At 37.6% G+C, this 20,613-nt stretch overlaps 1 pseudogene; it reads right to left on the reverse strand.

The window, feature by feature from the left end:
* Positions 1-880: 880 nt before the first annotated feature.
* LOC147619202 (uncharacterized) lies at positions 881-20,008 on the reverse strand (annotated as a pseudogene).
* Between the last annotated feature and the right edge of the window lie 605 nt (positions 20,009-20,613).

Below are 20,613 nucleotides of genomic sequence, written 5' to 3' on the forward strand. Positions count from 1 at the left end.
ACATGGTACTTGATACTTGGTACATGGTACTTGGTACTAGATTCGGTGCTTGGTACTTGATTTAGTATCAGGCTCCATAATGAAACTTCGAACTTGCAATTGATACATGATATATGGTATCAATTGGTCGGTCTAACTTTGGGGTACCTTAAGCAATAAACATGGGAACAAAGAAAGCTTTTTAGTGTTAGACTTGGTAATTAAGTTGGGTATCACGTTGAAACCTCGTACTTGCAAATGGTTACATGGTACAGGTACGTGGTACATAAATTGGTACTTTGAAATCACGTGCTTTGAAACTTCATGGTTTGGATCTTTAAGCTTGAAAGTTAGCTTGAGTTGATACGTATCGTACAATCAAAGACCCCTGCAAAAAATATGAAAATCAAAAGCTTGTTAATATTAGAGCCTAACATAGAAAAACAGTCACTGGAACTGCGATAAAGTTTTTGATTTGTCTCTATCTAGTTTTCCAAGAGCTTTTGAGAAATTGGTGATGCTTGCCAATCTTTTGCTTCTTTTGATGTGTTACATTGTGGGCTCGCCTCTTTTCTTATTTAGGATTTGTTTTGTTTTAAAACATATAGATAAATAAATAACGTTCTAGCTTCTCGCGCATACTTAGGCTAATTAACTTACTGACAAATAATTAATTGTTTGACAATAGACAAATTCAGCGATACAACGAGAACATATGTCAATATATATCATCAATAAATAACGTTCTAGCTTCTTGCACATACTTAGGCTAATTAACTTACTGACAAATAATTAATTGTTTGACAATAGACAAATTCAGCGATGCAACGAGAACATATGTCAATATATATCATCAACAAATATATGTACATGCGTCTACAGTGTGTGGTGATTAATCCTCTCATATACAAAACAGATCACTAAGTATCACTACGTGAGCCATCACTACATGAGTCGCTACTATCAGACTCGGAATCATCATCAACATCAGCACTGCTACCACACCCGTTCCCCCAACCACAACACCACCATCACCACCGCCACCACCCGTGTCCCCACCCGGGATCACGTTGTCGCCGCCGCCCACCTCAGACTCTCTTCGTCGCCCCCCTCGGCCTCCTGTCGAGCCACCTATGTCATGTCCTCCTCGCCATGTTGCTCCTGCATTACTTAGTGAAATCAAATAAGAATATATTATAGTTAATATAAAAATAAACCACAAAATAAATCAGTGATACCCATAAGTGGATCAGGCGTGTCCCAAAAGTATCGCCTGCAAAAGCGCGATACACGTAGTATGTAGCGTACTCCATCTCCTGCGCCGTAGGTGCACGACCATAGTCTTTGGTCTGCATCAAGACAGAACCAAAGACTTATTGATTTCTTCATTCAATAATAGTATCTTTGAAAGTTCAAATTAGAACGATTTATACTCACAAATGTGGCCACAAATCCATCTCGACCCATCCGGCCTAGTCTAGATGTGTGACCAACTTGCAGTCTCTTTCGTGCTGCCATCTATGTAAATTTCATTAAACAAAATGACATAGATTAGAGAATATTTAGAATCAATCTATCAAAGTTCAAATTAATTCTAATATACATTAGCAAAGGCACGCACCTTCTACTGAGGAAAAGTGATGCGTAGGCGTCTCTCCTTGCGGAAGTATTGCCATGTCTCCATGCACATATCAGCCCTCCTCTTGTTTGTCTCCACCATACAGTAGCGTTTGTTTATTTTTCATATTGCATACCATAGAACTTGTTAGATTTCAATGTTTTCTTTCATGCATTGCTTTTTTTTTCTCGATCATTTGATTAATGACTCGTGTTTTTATGGTACTTAAAAATCAGATTCGGACCAATCAGAGGGTACACCACCACCTCCTACTCGTGGTGATTGGGGTGCATAGAGTTCCAATACTGCAGATGTAAGATTCCTCCCCCAACCCCCTTTTGATGTCTAGTATCTTCCCCTGTAATAAATCCCTCTTTAGAAATATAAAGACCTTGTTTCTAACTGTTTTAACCTAGAGAGAGAAAATATTCTAGAGAGAGAATATTTAGATTTTTAATATTTTTGGATAGAAAATTATCTCGTCTTATTAAAATAAGTTCCCCTGAAACAGAAATTCAAAAAGAACTTTCCAATGTGCAATTAGAATTTATTAGAAATGGGTATAAAGGACCTTAGCCTAAGGGTCTAGATTTTCAGAAATTTTTGGATTATGGTCCAATTAAGGTTCCTATGGGCCAATAGCATCAATCCATGTGTAGGGAGGAGATAAATCCAATTTGTAAAAGAAGATACCCAAAAATGAGTAAATGGTCACATAAGATGAAGAGTTGAAAATGTACAAGGTTTATTAATAAAAAACTATGAGCAATATTAAAAATATGAGATATTTTGGGTATCCAAAAATGAGTAAATGCTCACATAAGATGAAGACTTGAAAATGTACAAGGTTTATTAGTAAAAAACTATGAGCAATATTAAAAATATGAGATATTTTGGGTATAATGATTCCATTTTGACACATATGTAGGGAAGGGGAGTTCTTTAAAGGAGGTGCATATTTCACATAAGATGAAGAGTTGAAAATGTACAAGGTTTATTAGTAAAAAACTATGAGCAATATTAAAAATATAAGATATTTTGGGTATAATGATTCCATTTTGACACATATGTAAGGAAGGGGAGTTCTTTAAAGGAGGTGCATATTTCACATGCTTGAATGAGTTTTAAACTCATAAAAATTGAGATATTTCATCTCTCCTCTCTCCTCATTCAAGTCTAGTTCTAAAAAGTTAGCTTAACTGACCTAAAAATGGTCAAAAAGTGACCAAACTGACTTGGAAAATTCTAGAATCAGTTTGTTTGGTTAGGAGCTCAATTTTTCCTATAAATAGAAGCCTCCCCTTGTTGAAAAAAATATAGTGTTTATGCATCGTTACTCTACTCCACCTAAGCCAAGAACTGTGAATTCATTAATAATTCACTAGTTTTTAGAGCTTCCCTCTTTCTTCAATCCCCATTAGTGGCTCCATCAACATACTTAACCAATTGATTGGTTGGGGGCCTCTATTGTGAACAAAGAATCAAGCAAATTGTAAGGTAATTAGTAAATTTTGATCATTTTCTATAATTTCTCAATGTTTCTCTCTTCTCAACCCCTCTCAAGCTTGAGAAGCTTAATTGGAATGGTTTTTGAATGCTATTCAAGTTAATTGATGAATGTTAGTGAAGAGTTACATAATTTGATGAATGCTATTGAAGTTAATTGATTAATGTTAGTTAAGAATTACATAAATTTCCATTTATGCTTAATTCTAATGGTTTTTATGTAATTTCTCTCTCTCACTCAAGAAATGGTCATACTCATGACCCATTCTCAATCCAAATGAAGCTTTTTATAAAGATTTTTCTTAATCCAAGATTAAGCTATGCTTGAGGCCAAATTAATGGCTTTTTTCTATGCTTTTAGTTTATGTATATTGATGGTTCAATCTATTATGGATTGATGATCCAATTAGAGACCATTCTAGTTATTTCCTTAATGATAAGCTTTATCCCTTAGAAAAATTGAGATTTATCAGTCATAGCAGCAGAGCTATGGCAAAAATTTTATAAAAATTATGCATAAAATAATTTCATTCAAAGCATGAAAAGAGGACTTCCTACCATATTCTAGGAATTATCATCCTAGATGAATTGAAAGATATTCATTGTAATCATAGAGAAATTGATCTTTATATTATACATAATTGATTTTAATGCATAGAGGTATGCATAAAAGATTATTATTTTAACATAAAAGTGTTACTTTTATCATAATTAGATTTCATGCATAGAGGTATGCATAAAAGATTATTATTTTAACATAAAAGTGTTACTTTTATCATAATTAGATTTCATGCATAGAGGTATGCATAAAAGATTATTATTTTAACATAAAAGTGCTACTTTTATCATAATTAGATTTCATGCATAGAGGTATGCATAAAAGATTATTATTTTAATGTAAAAGTGTTACTTTTCTCATATTTGAATTTCATGCATAGAAGTATGCTTAGATGTGAATGTGGATGTGGATGTATGTGAATGTGGATGTAGATGTGGATGTATAGATGTGAATGTGGAATGTGGATGTATGTATGTATGTGGATGTAGATGTGGATGTATAGATGTGAATGGGAATGTGGATGTGGATGTATGTATGTATGTGGATGTGGATGTATGAATGAGGACGTGATAGTGGATGTATGCATGTGGGTGTGGATGTATGGATGTGGATATGGATGTGTATGTATGAATGTGGATACGGGATGTGGATGTATAAATGAGGATGTGAAAATGGAGGTAAGCATGTAGATGTGGATGTATGGATGTGAATGTGGATGTGGATGTGGATATGGATGTGAATATAGGTGATGTGAAGAAATCTGAAGTGAAGAGATGGAAAATGATGTGATTTGATGAGTACATATATAAATGGAATGTGGAATAAGTAATGTGGATTAATGAGGGCTAATGTGGAAAAATGAGAGTTAATATAGAAACTGTATTTGTAAACTGTTGTAAATGCTGTTTGTAAATGGTTGTTTTATGTCAAGAATGCTGGGGAAGCATTTTGACCGTCTTGTGATTAAGGTCGTGGAGACCAAACTGTTAAAGTTGCAACTGCTGCTGACGGAGAGTCAATGGAGGACGTCTCACGTAGCAAGGTCGGCCGAGGTTTTGACCAGCCTCGGTTCGATTAAAAATGGTGAGCTTCCGGTACGGTGGATGAGGGACCAAGGAAGCGGCCTATGAGTGAAGCGCTAGGTCACCTGCGAAGGATCCTAGAGGGTGCTGACCATATGGTGCTCGGGCTCTGGGTCGCCTAGGATACCCACGCGTGCGTCGAGGAAGATATTGGAACAAGGAGTAAGAGTTGTTTTGTGAAACCGGGCATGGATCTGGTTGATTGACCTTGCTGGTCTTCAATGGATGAGTCCATGGCTCTTTATATGGATCTGTTGGTTGATCTTGCTGATCTTCAATGAGAGTCCATCTTGATTTTTATAAGTGATTATATTGCCGAGTATTATGGGCTAGGAACTATTGAAAAGGCCCCTGTGTGGACAGGTGGTGAGCGTTCTAGTTGCCAATGATGCCATAGATACTCTGATGGAATGATGGGAAATTATGAATCAACCGGATAAATTGGAAGATTGTGATCAGTGGTACTATGGTTTCATTAAAGGATTGTTTTAAAGTTAGCTGATGCTAAGAAAAAGGCAATTTCATATTGGGTGTGTAAGTGGTGTGGCTAGTTTTATGTTTGCATGAACTTCCGGCTAGGGGGCCTTGGAACTCTTTTCCTTGGTACCCGAGACAAAACCTAACCAAATTCCAAATTGGATCCCATCACTACAGTGGTTGGGCAGTTGGCTAACCCATGGGATCGGATGGGGTTAGGTTAGACTGATGGATCCGTAAATCGAGACTCAATTTCTGTTATTACGATAGATAAAGTAAATCCCGGATAGTAATTGTTCTATGGATAGGAATCAACGGCTGTGCCTCTTGATGGGGAAAAAAGTGTTGATCCCAATGATCCAAGTGCAAGTTTCTTTCTTGATCCGACCGAGTATCTTTATAGGTGCAGTCGGATCAGCGTGATCAGTAATGATCTTGACTACGTCAGAGTAAAAAGTTATCTTGGTGGAATCGCCCGTGCTTTCCGGGTAAGGGAAGTTTTTCCGGGTTCGGTTTTTGAAAAACCAACGGATTAGTCTCTTGTCCGGATATCCGTGGGACGAGGCCCCGAGTGTGGGTCCCTGCTCGCGCATGAAGTGCTACTTCCGCTGCTAGTACACCGAATTCGTCGCATGTTGGGGACAGGGATCTCACAGTTGGTATCAGAGCCTTTGGTTAATAAAGATCAAGTGAGAAGACAAATATGTCAAAAATTTATCAAGAAACACAAAAAGGTTGTAATTGTGTGATATAAGTCATACAATTTGATATTCAAACTAAAATTCGTAATTTGGTAATTGGGTCTTCATATGGAAGTACCGCAATTATATAGAATCCCTGACTTGCTTGAGGCCTAGACATGATGGTATTTACCTTATAATTCCAAGGGCCATGACTACCCGTATATATCGAGAGTATACTGCAGCTCTTTACTGACAGTATATACGAGTAAATCTAAGACTTGAAATTATCAGCGTTAATGCTATCCAGATGATGAATTCGAATGTGGTTGATATGATTTTTAATTCTATTTGAGAACTGATGAAATTGATTTGGGTTCTGATTGGAAAATGATGAATTCTGAAATTTAGTTGAAATGTAATAAGCTGAGCGAAACCACAATGAGGATGAATGGGACGAGTCCCTGTGATGATATTCATAACTGGAATGATGATAATGATTTCAGCAAATCACTATGAGATTAGTGGATTGTGCTGTCAAATTGCTACTAACACTTGAGACGGTAGATTAAGTTAAGGGATGACAGATTGAGAACTTGCTTGACTGAAATTTCCGTGGAGGAATGTTCAGAAGGAATTTTTTCAGTTTAATGGACCATTATCATGTTAAAGATATGAATGATATGATCTGAATGAATTGTTATGAGTTCTATATAAGGGATATTTATCCCAATATTCCATTGGGTTGAACAGAATATAAGGAACCCCAGAATAAAATTAGATCTTAAGAAAAAGAGATGTCCTCTACTTGCGAGATGAGGACATCTCGCACTTTTTAAGTGGGGTAGAATGTAAGATTCCTCCCCAGCCTTCGAGGTATACAGGAGTAAGAGTCTCCCTTTTGATCTTATAATTATTCCCTCTCTAAAATAAAAGAAAGATTCTGTTTTTTTTAAAAAAAAGAGAAGATCCTTTCCCTAGAATACTTCTCAGGAGTCCCACCTGTTTTAAGGATTCAAAACAATGAGTTCAGAAGTGAAAATCGGTGTTTTGGATACCACGGTTTTGGTTTTCATTCGAGTACGGCCCAAAAAGAAGTTCTTTATCTCTTGGGGAATATAAGAAGTTATCCCCCAGATATTGTGAACCTTATCTGAATTCAATGAAAGTAGGTGACTTAGCCTACAAGCTTCTTTTATCTTCTCATCTCAAAGTTCTTAATGCCTTCTATAGAAAAATGTGCCAAACCCAAATCATGGAAAGACGGTAAAACTTCAGTGGGGCAAGTTACCGTTGACTTCTAGGTTACGCTAGCTCTTTCCTTTATATAAGTCGTAACTTTTACTTGTCGCTCACAGTAATCTTACTTCCATCGATCTCCCTTCTTCTTAATCTCCTTCATGGCTTGGCAACAGGAATTAGTTTTATCCATGATGATTTCTCGCCTTCAAGACGCAAGTGAGTCTGTGAAGAAAGATTTTATAGAACAGTATGAGCGCTCACTTTTCCCTCACTTGGGAACTTCTGTAGCTCAGACCAAATGGCAGACCTATCAAAACATAACTAGGGTAACACCCTGGGGTCAGCAGCACTTTCGTAACAATGTCCGCTTGGCCATGATTATTGAAGCTTTGGGTTTGGGTCCCCGATACTACTGCGTCATGAGATCAAGACATCTTGGGTTTTCTGAGCGGGTCTTCTTACTGGCGTGTTTTCTTCCTCATGAGAAGATATGCCTTTACCCCGTTTTTGGCTTACCTCTCAGAGGTCCTTTTGTTAGATCACCTCATACCACTGAGATAGGTGCGGCAATAACCAACAGAATTATTCCCATAGATGAGTTACCTTATACATGCGCAGCTTGTGAGTGCTGCTTTTGTGATCATATGATGGACGGGCTTATGGAAGTGTAAAGAGTTCTTCTATCTTTACTGTATATGTTCCAAGAATGAATAAATTTTAAATCTTGTTCTTGTCTTGAATCTTACTCTCTTTGAGACTTTTCTTGGTGGTTAATCTTTATTTGTGCATCTTGCGAAATTATCCCAAGTTGCGAGATGAGGACATCTCATGTTTTTTAAGTGGGGTAGAATGTAAGATTCCTTACCCAACCCCCTTTTGATGTCTAGTATCTTCCCCTGTAATCAATCCCTCTTTAGAAATATAAAGACCTTGTTTCTAACTGTTTTAACCTAGAGAGAGAAAATATTCTAGAGAGAGAATATTCAGATTTTTAATATTTTTGGATAGAAAATTATCTCGTCTTATTAAAATAAGTTCCCCTGAAACAGAAATTCAAAAAGAACTTTCCAATGTGCAATTAGAATTTATTAGAAATGGGTATAAAGGACCTTAGCCTAAGGGTCTAGATTTTCAGAAATTTTTGGATTATGGTCCAATTAAGGTTCCTATGGGCCAATAGCATCAATCCATGTGTAGGGAGGAGATAAATCCAATTTGTAAAAGAAGATACCCAAAAATGAGTAAATGCTCACATAAGATGAAGAGTTGAAAATGTACAAGGTTTATTAATAAAAAACTATGAGCAATATTAAAAATATGAGATATTTTGGGTTTGGGTATAATGATTCCATTTTGACACATATGTAAGGAAGGGGAGTTCTTTAAAGGAGGTGCATATTTCACATAAGATGAAGAGTTGAAAATGTACAAGGTTTATTAGTAAAAAACTATGAGCAATATTAAAAATATGAGATATTTTGGGTATAATGATTCCATTTTGACACATATGTAAGGAAGGGGAGTTCTTTAAAGGAGGTGCATATTTCACATGCTTGAATGAGTTTTAAACTCATAAAAATTGAGATATTTCATCTCTCCTCTCTCCTCATTCAAGTCTAGTTCCAAAAAGTTAGCTTAACTGACCTAAAAATGGTCAAAAAGTGACCAAACTGACTTGGAAAATTCTAGAATCAGTTTGTTTGGTTAGGAGCTCAATTTTTCCTATAAATAGAAGCCTCCCCTTGTTGAAAAAAATATAGTGTTTATGCATCGTTACTCTACTCCATCTAAGCCAAGAACTGTGAATTCATTAATAATTCACTAGTTTTTAGAGCTTCCCTCTTTCTTCAATCCCCATTAGTGGCTCCATCAACATACTTAACCAATTGATTGGTTGGGGGCTTCTACCGTGAACAAAGAATCAAGCAAATTGTAAGGTAATTAGTGAATTTTGATCATTTTCTATAATTTCTCAATGTTTCTCTCTTCTCAACCCCTCTCAAGCTTGAGAAGCTTAATTGGAATGGTTTTTGAATGCTATTCAAGTTAATTGATGAATGTTAGTGAAGAGTTACATAATTTAATGAATGCTATTGAAGTTAATTGATTAATGTTAGTTAAGAATTACATAAATTTTCATTTATGCTTAATTCTAATGGTTTTTATGTAATTTCTCTCTCTCACTCAAGAAATGGTCATACTCATGACCCATTCTCAATCCAAATGAAGCTTTTTATAAAGCTTTTTCTTAATCCAAGATTAAGCTATGCTTGAGGCCAAATTAATGGCTTTTTTCTATGCTTTTAGTTTATGTATATTGATGGTTCAATCTATTATGGATTGATGATCCAATTAGAGACCATTCTAATTATTTCCTTAATGCTAAGCTTTATCTCTTAGAAAAATTGAGATTTATCAGTCATAGCAGCGGAGCTATGGCAAAATGTTTATAAAAATTATGCATAAAATAATTTCATTCAAAGCATGAAAAGAGGACTTTCTACCATATTCTAGGAACTATCATCCTAGATTAATTGAAAGATATTCATTGTAATCATAGAGAAATTGATTTTTATACTATACATAATTGATTTTCATGCATATAGAGGTATGCATAAAAGATTATTATTTTAACATAAAAGTGTTACTTTTATCATAATTAGATTTCATGCATAGAGGTATGCATAAAAGATTATTATTTTAACATAAAAGTGTTACTTTTATCATAATTAGATTTCATGCATAGAGGTATGCATAAAAGATTATTATTTTAATGTAAAAGTGTTACTTTTATCATATTTGAATTTCATGCATAGAGGTATGCTTAAAAGATGATTATTTTATTACAAAAGTGTTACTTTTAGCATAATTGAATTTCATGCATAGAGGTATGCATAAAAGATGATTATTTTATTATAAAAGTGTTACTTTTAGCATAATTGGATTTCATGCATAGAGGTATGCATAAAAGTTGATTATTTTATTATAAAAGTGTTACTTTTATCATATTTGAATTTCATGCATAGAGGTATGCATAAAAGATGATTATTTTATTATAAAAGTGATACTTCTATCATAATTGGATTTCATGCATAGAGGTATGCATAAAAGTTGATTATTTTATTATAAAAGTGTTACTTTTATCATATTTGGATTTCATGTATAGAGGTATGCATAAAAGTTGATTATTTTATTGTAAAAGTGTTACTTTTATCATATTACATTTCATGCATAGAGGTATGCATAAAAGATATTCTTTTTATACTAAAAGTGTGATTTTCATCATAAAGGGATTTTATGCATAACTTAGATGCATAAGAGAAATTCTTTTATTCTAAAAGTGTAATTCCTACCAAATTGAATTTATGCATAGGAAGATGCATAAAAGATTGATTCAAAAGTGTCATTCTCATCTAAATTGAATTCATGCATAGGAAGATGCATAAAAGATTGAATTTTAATTCAAAAGTGTTATTTTCATTTAAAATGAATTTATGCATAGGAAGATGCATAAAAGATTGATTTTTACTTCAAAAGTATTAATCTCCTTAAATGGAATTTATGCATAAATAAATGTGTAAAGAAATCTTATATCAAATATAAGAATTCTCTTGTATTCTATAAATAGAAATGAGATGTGATAGGATGTGATAAGAGGTGTATAAGATGAGATAAGAGGTGATAAGATGCTTATGAAATAAGGCGATAAGATGAATTAAGATGTGTATGGGATGAGGTAAGAAGTGTATGTGATAGGATAAGATGAATTAAGATGTGTATGGGATGAGGTAAGAAGTGTATGTGATAGGATAAGATGTATATGGGTTGTGATAGGACGAGAATGGATGTGATGTAAAAGATTAGATGTGAAGGCATATGGGGTTATATGAATGGGAATGTGGAAATGGATGTATGTATGTGGATATGTGGATGTGGAGATGGGAGTGTGGATGTATGAATGTGAAAATGGATGTATGCATGAAGATGTATATGCATAGATGTGAATGTGGATATAGATGTATGCATGAAGATGTATATGCATAGATGTGAATGTGGATGTAGATGTGGATGTATAGATGTGAATGTGAATGTGGATGTATGCATGAGAATGTATATGCATAGATGTGAATGTGGATGTAGATGTGGATGTATAGATGTGAATGGGAATGTGGATGTGGATGTATGTGAATGTGGATGTAGATGTGGATGTATAGATGTGAATGTGGAATGTGGATGTGGATGTATGTATGTATGTGGATGTAGATGTGGATGTATAGATGTGAATGGGAATGTGGATGTGGATGTATGTGAATGTGGATGTGGATGTATAGATGTGAATGTGGATGTGGATGTATGTGAATGTGGATGTATAGATGTGAATGTGGAATGTGGATGTGGATGTATGTATGTATGTGGATGTAGATGTGGATGTATAGATGTGAATGGGAATGTGGATGTGGATGTATGTATGTATGTAGATGTGGATGTATGAATGAGGACGTGATAGTGGATGTATGCATGTGGGTGTGGATGTATGGATGTGGATATGGATGTGTATGTATGAATGTGGATACGGGATGTGGATGTATAAATGAGGATGTGAAAATGGAGGTAAGCATGTAGATGTGGATGTATGGATGTGAATGTGGATGTGGATGTGGATATGGATGTGAATATAGGTGATGTGAAGAAATCTGAAGTGAAGAGATGGAAAATGATGTGATTTGATGAGTACATATATAAATGGAATGTGGAATAAGTAATGTGGATTAATGAGGGCTAATGTGGAAAAATGAGAGTTAATATAGAAACTGTATTTGTAAACTGTTGTAAATGCTATTTGTAAATGGTTGTTTTATGTCAAGAATGCTGGGGAAGCATTTTGACCGTCTTGTGATTAAGGTCGTGGAGACCTAACTGTTAAAGTTGCAACTGCTGCTGACGGAGAGTCAATGGAGGACGTCTCGCGTAGCAAGGTCGGCCGAGGTTTTTACCAGCCTCGATTTGATTAAAAATGGTGAGCTTCCAGTACGGTGGATGAGGGACCAAGGAAGCGGCCTATGAGTGAAGCGCTAGGTCACCTGCGAAGGATCCTAGAGGGTGCTGACCATACGGTGCTCGGGCTCTGGGTCGCCTAGGATACCCACGCGTGCGTCGAGGAAGATATTGGAACAAGGAGTAAGAGTTGTTTTGTGAAACCGGGCATGGATCTGGTTGATTGACCTTGCTAGTCTTCAATGGATGAGTCCATGGCTCTTTAAATGGATCTGTTGGTTGATCTTGCTGATCTTCAACGAGAGTCCATCTTGATTTTTATAAGTGATTATATTGCCGAGTACTATGGGCTAGGAACTATTGAAAAGGCCCCTGTGTGGACAGGTGGTGAGCGTTCTAGTTGCCAATGATGCCATAGATACTCTGATGAAGGAATGATGGGAAATTATGAATCAACCGGATAAATTGGAAGATTGTGATCAGTGGTACTATGGTTTCATTAAAGGATTGTTTTAAAGTTAGCTGATGCTAAGAAAAAGGCAATTTCATATTGGGTGTGTAAGTGGTGTGGCTAGTTTTATGTTTGCATGAACTTCCGGCTAGGGGGCCTTGGAACTCTTTTCCTTGGTACCCGGGACAAAACCTAACCAAATTTCAAATTGGATCCCATCACTACAGTGGTTGGGTGGTTGGCTAACCCATGGGATCGGATGGGATTAGGTTAGACTGATGGATCCGTAAATCGAGACTCAATTTCTGTTATTACGATAGATAAAGTAAATCCCAGATAGTAATTGTTCTATGGATAGGAATCAACGGCTATGCCTCTTGATGGGGAAAAAAGCGTTGATCCCAATGATCCAAGTGCAAGTTTCTTCCTTGATCCGACCGAGTATCTTTATAGGTGCAATCGGATCAGCGTGATCAGTAATGATCTTGACTACATTAGAGTAAAAAGTTATCTTGGTGGAATCGCCCGTGCTTTCCGGGTAAGGGAAGTTTTTTCGGGTTCGGTTTTTGAAAAACCAACGGATTAGTCTCTTGTCCAGATATCCGTGGTGGACGAGGCCCCGAGTGTGGGTCCCTGCTCGCGCATGAAGTGCTACTTCTGCTGCTAGTACGCCGAATTCGTCGCATGGTGGGGACAGGGATCTCACAATACATGAACCCGTTTATGATGATTTCTACTACGACGAGTCTACTATATGCTGGTGCGCTCGTTGTTGTGGCACATATCGGAGACCACGATGGGAGTGCTTTTCACATGAGATGACTCATGGTACTTTTGAGCGAGCACTGCCACCTGAGGAGCGACATCGACCTATGGTATGTGACTATTCTCCCTTAGCTTTATTATTGGTTATTTTTTAAATCAAAGGCTCATATATAATGTAACCATATCATATATGTAGGTATATTCACTTGATGATGAGGATGACTTCACTATCGGTGGTGCACATGTCCCTCGCACACGGCACGGACAGGTCACTTATTAGCTGCGGCTCGAGGTTTCGCGACAACCTCTACCTCCTGCCGAGACAGGTGGAGATCATCCGGTCGTTTGCATTCTCTAGTACAAACGTATGATCACAGACGATACAGCGGATGGCAGAGAGGATCACTTCCTTTAGATGGAGTGGTTTTCAGCTTCCAGGGCAGTCGCTACATGATTGCTCCATCTACCATTAGTGGAGCAGGACGAGGCCTCTTTATTGCACAGGATCTACATGTGCCCCCTCATTTAGAGGTCACCCTTATGTCTTTTTGTGGACGTATATATAGATGGGGTCCATGGCATTAGCCTACTCACTACATTCAGAGCATGAGTACTTATGGATTATGTCTCAATGCAGCCTCTCTTTCTAATAGAGGGATCACACATGCAGAAGGACAAAGACTGTATGTTGATGGAAGACCTTACTCTCAAGGAAACATAGCAGGTTTAATCAATAGTAGTCGAGGGATGAGTTCAAGAACCAATTGCACGTTTGTGGAGTGTGAGAATAGTCATGAACCAGAACATATGAGTAGGGATGTAGAAAGATACATAGTTGTCAATGCTATTAGATCATTACGTGCTGGTGATGAATTGCTGGTCAATTATGGATGGCGTAGACCTCCACGAGCATCCTTACTAGATGAGGATTGAGAGCTTCATTGTATACATTTCCTAATGTTATTGGACCTCTTGTACCCTAATTCTATAGTTTAATTTGCACCACGTTCTCTACTGTCTCTATTTTAATTTGATAATCATTTTTTATTATCTGTAACAGTTTTGTATCTATCTTTTCTTTTATATAGAAGCATGCTATTGATATTGCCTTCAAATATGTAGATTCCGGATTGTGACATCGACAATATCACAAATTAACGTTCACATGATGCATCTCACATGTCAATAGAGTGCATGAGGATCCTACGCAGGAGTGATCCTAATGCGTATGCAAGACTAAAAAAACAATATTCTCAGGACTCAATAATGTGCGGGACCATATCTTTGATGACGACGATGGCATGTCTGATTTTATTGAGGATTGGTATCAAAATAATAGTGCGAGCGATATTCCTAATAACAACGAGAAGTATCTTCGAGAAGAAGCTCTAAAGCGTATTTACGCAGGAAGCCAACTGACACGACTCAGTGCAAGCTTACTTATTCTAAATCTTCAAAACCGTTTTGGATGGAGTAATATATCCATTTCAGCACTTTTGAAGTATGTAACAATCTAACAATCTAATCACAACCTAATAACAACGAGAAGTATCTTCGAGAAGAAGCTCAAGCGTATTTACGCAGGAAGCCAACTGACACGACTCAGTGCAAGCTTACTTATTCTGAATCTTCAATACCGTTTTGGATGGAGTAATATATCCATTTCAGCACTTTTGAAGTATGTAACAATCTAACATTTTTTTTAATCTAAATATTTTAGGAGTAATCACAATATGTTTTGTTCATATTGATCATATTTTAATGGACTTTGCAGGCTACTCTCTCAGAAGTTCTTGCCGACAAGCAATTCCCTTCCTACATCACATGATGAGGTGAAGAAGATGATAAGTAGTCTTGGACTTGACTATTCTTCTATACATGCATGTCCCAACAATTGTATTTTATATAGAGGTCAGTACGAGGACGGTGTGACATGTCCAAAATGTCAAACTCCTCGCTATAAAGAGGAGAAAGGTAAGGTCCCTCGAAAGGTATTGAGACATTTTCCCCTAGATCCGCGTATAAAACATATGTTCCAAAGTCCCGAATTAGCTAAGCTTATGACATGGGGAGCGGAGCACAAGAGCAAAGATGGAGTAATGTGAATTCCATCAGATTGTCCTGCATTTGAGCATATTGATCTGCGATGGCCAGATTTTGCAAAAGAACCATGCCATTTAAAGATGGGTGTAGCATTGGATGGCGTGAATCCAATTTCAATGAGATCAAGTAACCACGCCATTTAAAGATGGGTGTAGCATTGGATGGCCAGTGGTAGTTATTAACTATAATCTACCCCTGTATCTCAGCATTAAGAAAGAGCATTTAATGCTCTCACTCTTAATTCCGAGAAAACGACAAGTTAAAGATCTGAATGTTTATTTGGCCCCTCTCATCGACGATCTTCAAGATTTGTGGAGAGGGATTGATGTCATGGATATGTCCAGAAGCATCGGTCAAAGACAGTTCATTGTTCGTGGAATTTTAGCATGGACTATCCACGACTTTCCAAGATATGGTTTTTGCTCAGGTAAATGGTTTAAATATATATATTCTTTCATAAGTTTGTACGATGTTCATTATGCTAATCATCTTTGTTATGTTTTCCATGCAGGGATATGTACCAAGGGTTATAAAGCTTGTCCAATTTGTGGTGATTGGTTGAGATCGACTTATAGCAAAAACCTCAACAAAAATATATATCTTCGACATAGACGATTTTTATCTGAGGATCATTATCTACGAGACAAAAGGCAAGCCATACATTTTAATGGAAAGGTAGAAGAAGGGAGAAGTCCAATACCAATGACACCAAAGGATTGGTATCTAAAGTGGACTGTTGGACCCGCTATCGATCCGGAGTCGGAGATCATAAGCAGCGATGATGATGATGCTGTAAAGCAGCGAGTGAGAGGAAAACGTACTGTAGCTCAAAGTCCTTCAATATGGTATACTTTGGAATATTGGAAGGATTTGAGGATATGTCATCTTCTTGATCCCATGCACATATTCAAGAACATTGGTCAAACCTTATGGCAACACCTCGTTGGCTTGAAGACACAGCGGGCGGCTGCAAGAAATGACTTAGAGGATCAAAACTCAAAGCCCAATCTATGGCCACTTTATGATGAAACTCGACGTGAGACAACCTACGACGAGCTTGCCCCATGGGTGCTCAGGACAGAAGAGCTGGAGACTATCAACACAGGAAGATTCAGTCGATTCGTATGCCTACAGGATATGGAGCATCTTGTCAAAACATGTTCACTCTAGATGACAAGAGCTTGTCTAGTTTAAAAACACACGATTGGCACAATTTAGTGAAGGTAAATCTATTCAAATCTTTGAAAGTATTTATTTTCTTGTATGTTTGTTGATCGGATTAATCATGTATGTAGCATGTTCTACCCCTTGTTATTGATGGATGTACTACAAGAGGAGTCCTCCGAGATGTGATATATCGCCTTGGATCGCTTGCAAGGTATTTATCGCTCATTAATTTTTAGTATAAAATTTTATTTCATATCTTCTTTATTCAATAACATCTCTAATATCTTCTTTCTTTTACTGATAGATGGATTACATCTAAAGAGATTGCCAAAGGGTCAATTCCACAAAAGAAGCGTGAATGTATAAAGCTTCTTTGTTTAATGGAAAAGGAATTTCCAACCTCCTTTTTTGATATCCAGGTGCATCTTCTAATCCATCTAGTAGATGAGATAGAGCTCGCTGGTATTGTCAGCACTCGATGGATGTTTTCGATGGATGTTTTGGGTCGAGAGTTTTATGGGAGTATTGAAAGGTTATGTACGTCAAAAAGCAAGACCAGAGGGTTCTATGGCGGAGGGATGGATGCTTGAAGAATGCATGTATTACGTTTGTGAATACCTTGAGAAAATCGATTCTGAAGCTCCATGCGTATGGACAAATGAGTCGTCTTCTACCATGTATGACGAGGTATTGTCCGGTAGTAAGGGAGTCCCTTTTCGACTTAAGATCCAAGATAAATTGGATATTTCTACTTTCATTGTCTATAATAGCGAATGTATGCAACAATTTGTTGATGAGTACAAGGAGGAACTTGCAAGCAAACGAGTTGGTAGACATAAAAAGAGGAGATCTAGACATGAAACCAATGTAAATAACGACAGAGACGTACCTACTTTCATGGATTGGTTATACACCCGTATGCAACGTGCAGTTAGTGATCATGAGCCAATCTCTACGGAACAAAGAGAGTTTATGATCGGGTGTGAAAAACAGGTAACTTGTTTGGTTTTGAAAACTCTGAACTAAACAAATGAATCTCAAATTTTTTTTAATAATTTATGTTTTGGTGTAGGCTCGAATGTATACCAACATGTGGGCTTATGGACAACATCTTCGGATAAAATCTATTGATGACCTACGTCTAACTCGGGATTCTTGAATTGTTGCCTCTTTTAAGCAATTATCATGTGCAAGTTCAAGAGACAAATCTTATCAACAGTGAACTTGGTTACATGGGAACCATAGTCAGCATTTATGAAGTATCATATCGTATCTTCAAGTAGGTAAATGAGATCTCTCTTCATGCAATAATAACATGTAGATTTCTTAAAACTAAACATAATTCTAAAGTTTTGATTCGTGTATTTTGACAGGTGGTTTTGAAGGTGGATTGGTTTCGTGCCGGGTATAAAGGCAATAACGCCACAATGAAAAGAGAACCGTCCGGATTTTGGTCCGTCGACTCCTTGAAGTTATTGCGTGCAACAAAAGAGCCTTACATTTGCCAACTCATGTTGAACAAGCATTCTTTTACAAGAATACAGATGCTCATCCATGGCGGCAAGTTGTGCATGTCCAACCTAGGGGTCGACACCTGTTTGATAGCGTTGACTCCTCTGAGACAGTGGATCAGGATGATTTGATTACATCCTCAAATCTAGACACATTGACCTCAGAGAGGTGTAGAATTCTTCTATCCATCGATCATGATGACATTGTAGGTGATGAGAACGACAACGATCCAGACTCTGACACTACAGACATCGAAGAGAAGGAAACAATGGAGGGATGTCGAGCCTATGGAGGAAATGAACATGAACACAAATTTAATGATCGAGGAGTTCGAAGAAGTCAACAAGGATAATTAAGATGAAATTTTATTGACGTTTATCTCAGAGATGATGATGAGGACCAGTAGTCTTACGTATCAACTCACGGATCAGCCTATGTTCGGTAAGATTTAATCTCAAAATCATTCATTGTGTGGTCTTGTTTTTTTTAATAAACTTACTACAAGGGTGGGTGGTGGGGAGTCTCGTGGTGATAGCCTCATATGGCTAGTGTCGGGGTTCGATTCCCCTCAGACTCGTTCTTCTTACTCTAGTTGTGTACAGGCTTCTATCTCGCATTTCAACCCCAGTATCAGCATCTCAAACTTCAGTACCCGCAATCAAGCAAGGTTCCCTGGATCGACTTGGACTAGCAGTAGACCATCGAAGCCAGCAGTCTTCTAGCATTTCGTGGCAGTAGTTCCAACAGCACCTTCAGTGACTACCCGCAGTACCCTTAACCACAACACACCCCAAGCTACCCATTGGTATCAAAGCTCTTTGGTGGTAACTTTTTGGTCTCATATGTCATTTTGGTCTTTTGAAGACGTAAATATAGCATTTCATTTTGTTTCATTTCTCTCTCTCTACTTACCGTGCATTGTCGCGTCGATGACTCAGGAGTTTACACATTTGTTTCAGCAACCACTTCCGACTCCATCCTGCCCCAAACTCCATCTCCAGTGTGTTGATGACATATTTCTTGTCATCCTCGAGTTGATCGCTGCATTGCAAAATAAAGTCAGTTAGTAATTCAAATAAAAAACTGTAATTCATATTCTTTATGTTAAATAATACTTACTGCCGTGGTATATGAACTCGCTGTAGATATGACATGCAAAGATCTCTCATCCGTCGTTTGAAGAGGCGATGTCGGCTCCGACCTGAAGGATACTCCCGTCAGGTGTGATGTCGCATGTGACACCCAAAGTCCCAGTGCACATGCGCATCGGCACTGGTGGGGGCACTGCTGGTGGTGGGGGCACTAGTGGTGTGGTACTCTGCCCCGCCGCCGCCATTGATGCCTACGCGCAATACAAACATACGATATATTGAGATGTGAGTTTGTAAAAAATACTTGATATTTAATCCGTAATCGCCATAAAAGATATACCTACAGGAGGAACGGCCACTACCCTGTGAATCAGGTGTCACCTGAGTACTAGGAAGTACATCAGGAGTAAGCCGCTGACTCTCGTGATGTGATGTAACTAGGATAGGAGTCCTAAGCAAACAAAGACATCAAAAGGATATATATATTAAGAATTCTATATGTAAAAAATGGATGACATTACTATTTTATCAATCAAGAAGCTTATCGATGCGTAGTAGTATGTGCATGCCAAGACGTCTCATGTGGCTGGGAGGATGTACCCTCTTCAAGTCGTACGGGCATACTAAATCTCCCAAGAATCTCAATTGCGCCGTCTAAACCCGCATCATCCATCTCCACATAATCTGTCATGGCCTCTAACAGTGTATCTCTAGAAAGTCCAGTGCCTCGTAGCAAAGACTTGAGGATCGCCAACTTCACTTTACGACCGTGGTCACTCATCGTATCTATATATTTAAAACAACTATATGTCAGACTAGAGATACATTGTTAGAGAAGAGCTAAATACATTGTTAGAGAGGAGCTCAATACATTGTTGGAGAGGAGCTCAATCGGGCCAAGGCTCATATTGGTAGCTGACCATAAGAGAGCAAAGGGCTAAAAGATTACCCACAGTGAAACCCTGGGGCTTGGGAGGCAACCCTGAGGCGGCTGGTGAAACTGGGCTATGGACACATAACGTAGTAATTCTTTCAATTAAATACCTGGACTTTATGACACACACACAAACAGAATCCTCGCTCCCTCGCTCACACCAGATTGGCCCCGAAGTCCGACGCCCCTTGCGGTATTTATTTCTTCATTAAAAGATTGAAAATAGAAAGCGGGAGTGCAATTGGGCACTCTACCTATTCCTGCTGAAGTTTACAAGTTCTGGAAGAATTTTGCCAGCATAACAGCACTAAAACTGTCCCAAAACAACTCAGAATGAATCCCAACTGACTGAGTTCACTTCCACAAGTCTCAACCTATCCATTTGAGTCCTAAACAGTGAGATTCATCTTGCTATATTTTCTGTACAGACTAGTTTTCAGCTCTGTACAACC

This window comes from Cibotium barometz, chromosome 33 (assembly GCF_041138505.1).
Source record: "Cibotium barometz isolate CiBa-2024 chromosome 33, ASM4113850v1, whole genome shotgun sequence".
Taxonomy (NCBI): Eukaryota; Viridiplantae; Streptophyta; class Polypodiopsida; order Cyatheales; family Cibotiaceae; genus Cibotium; species Cibotium barometz.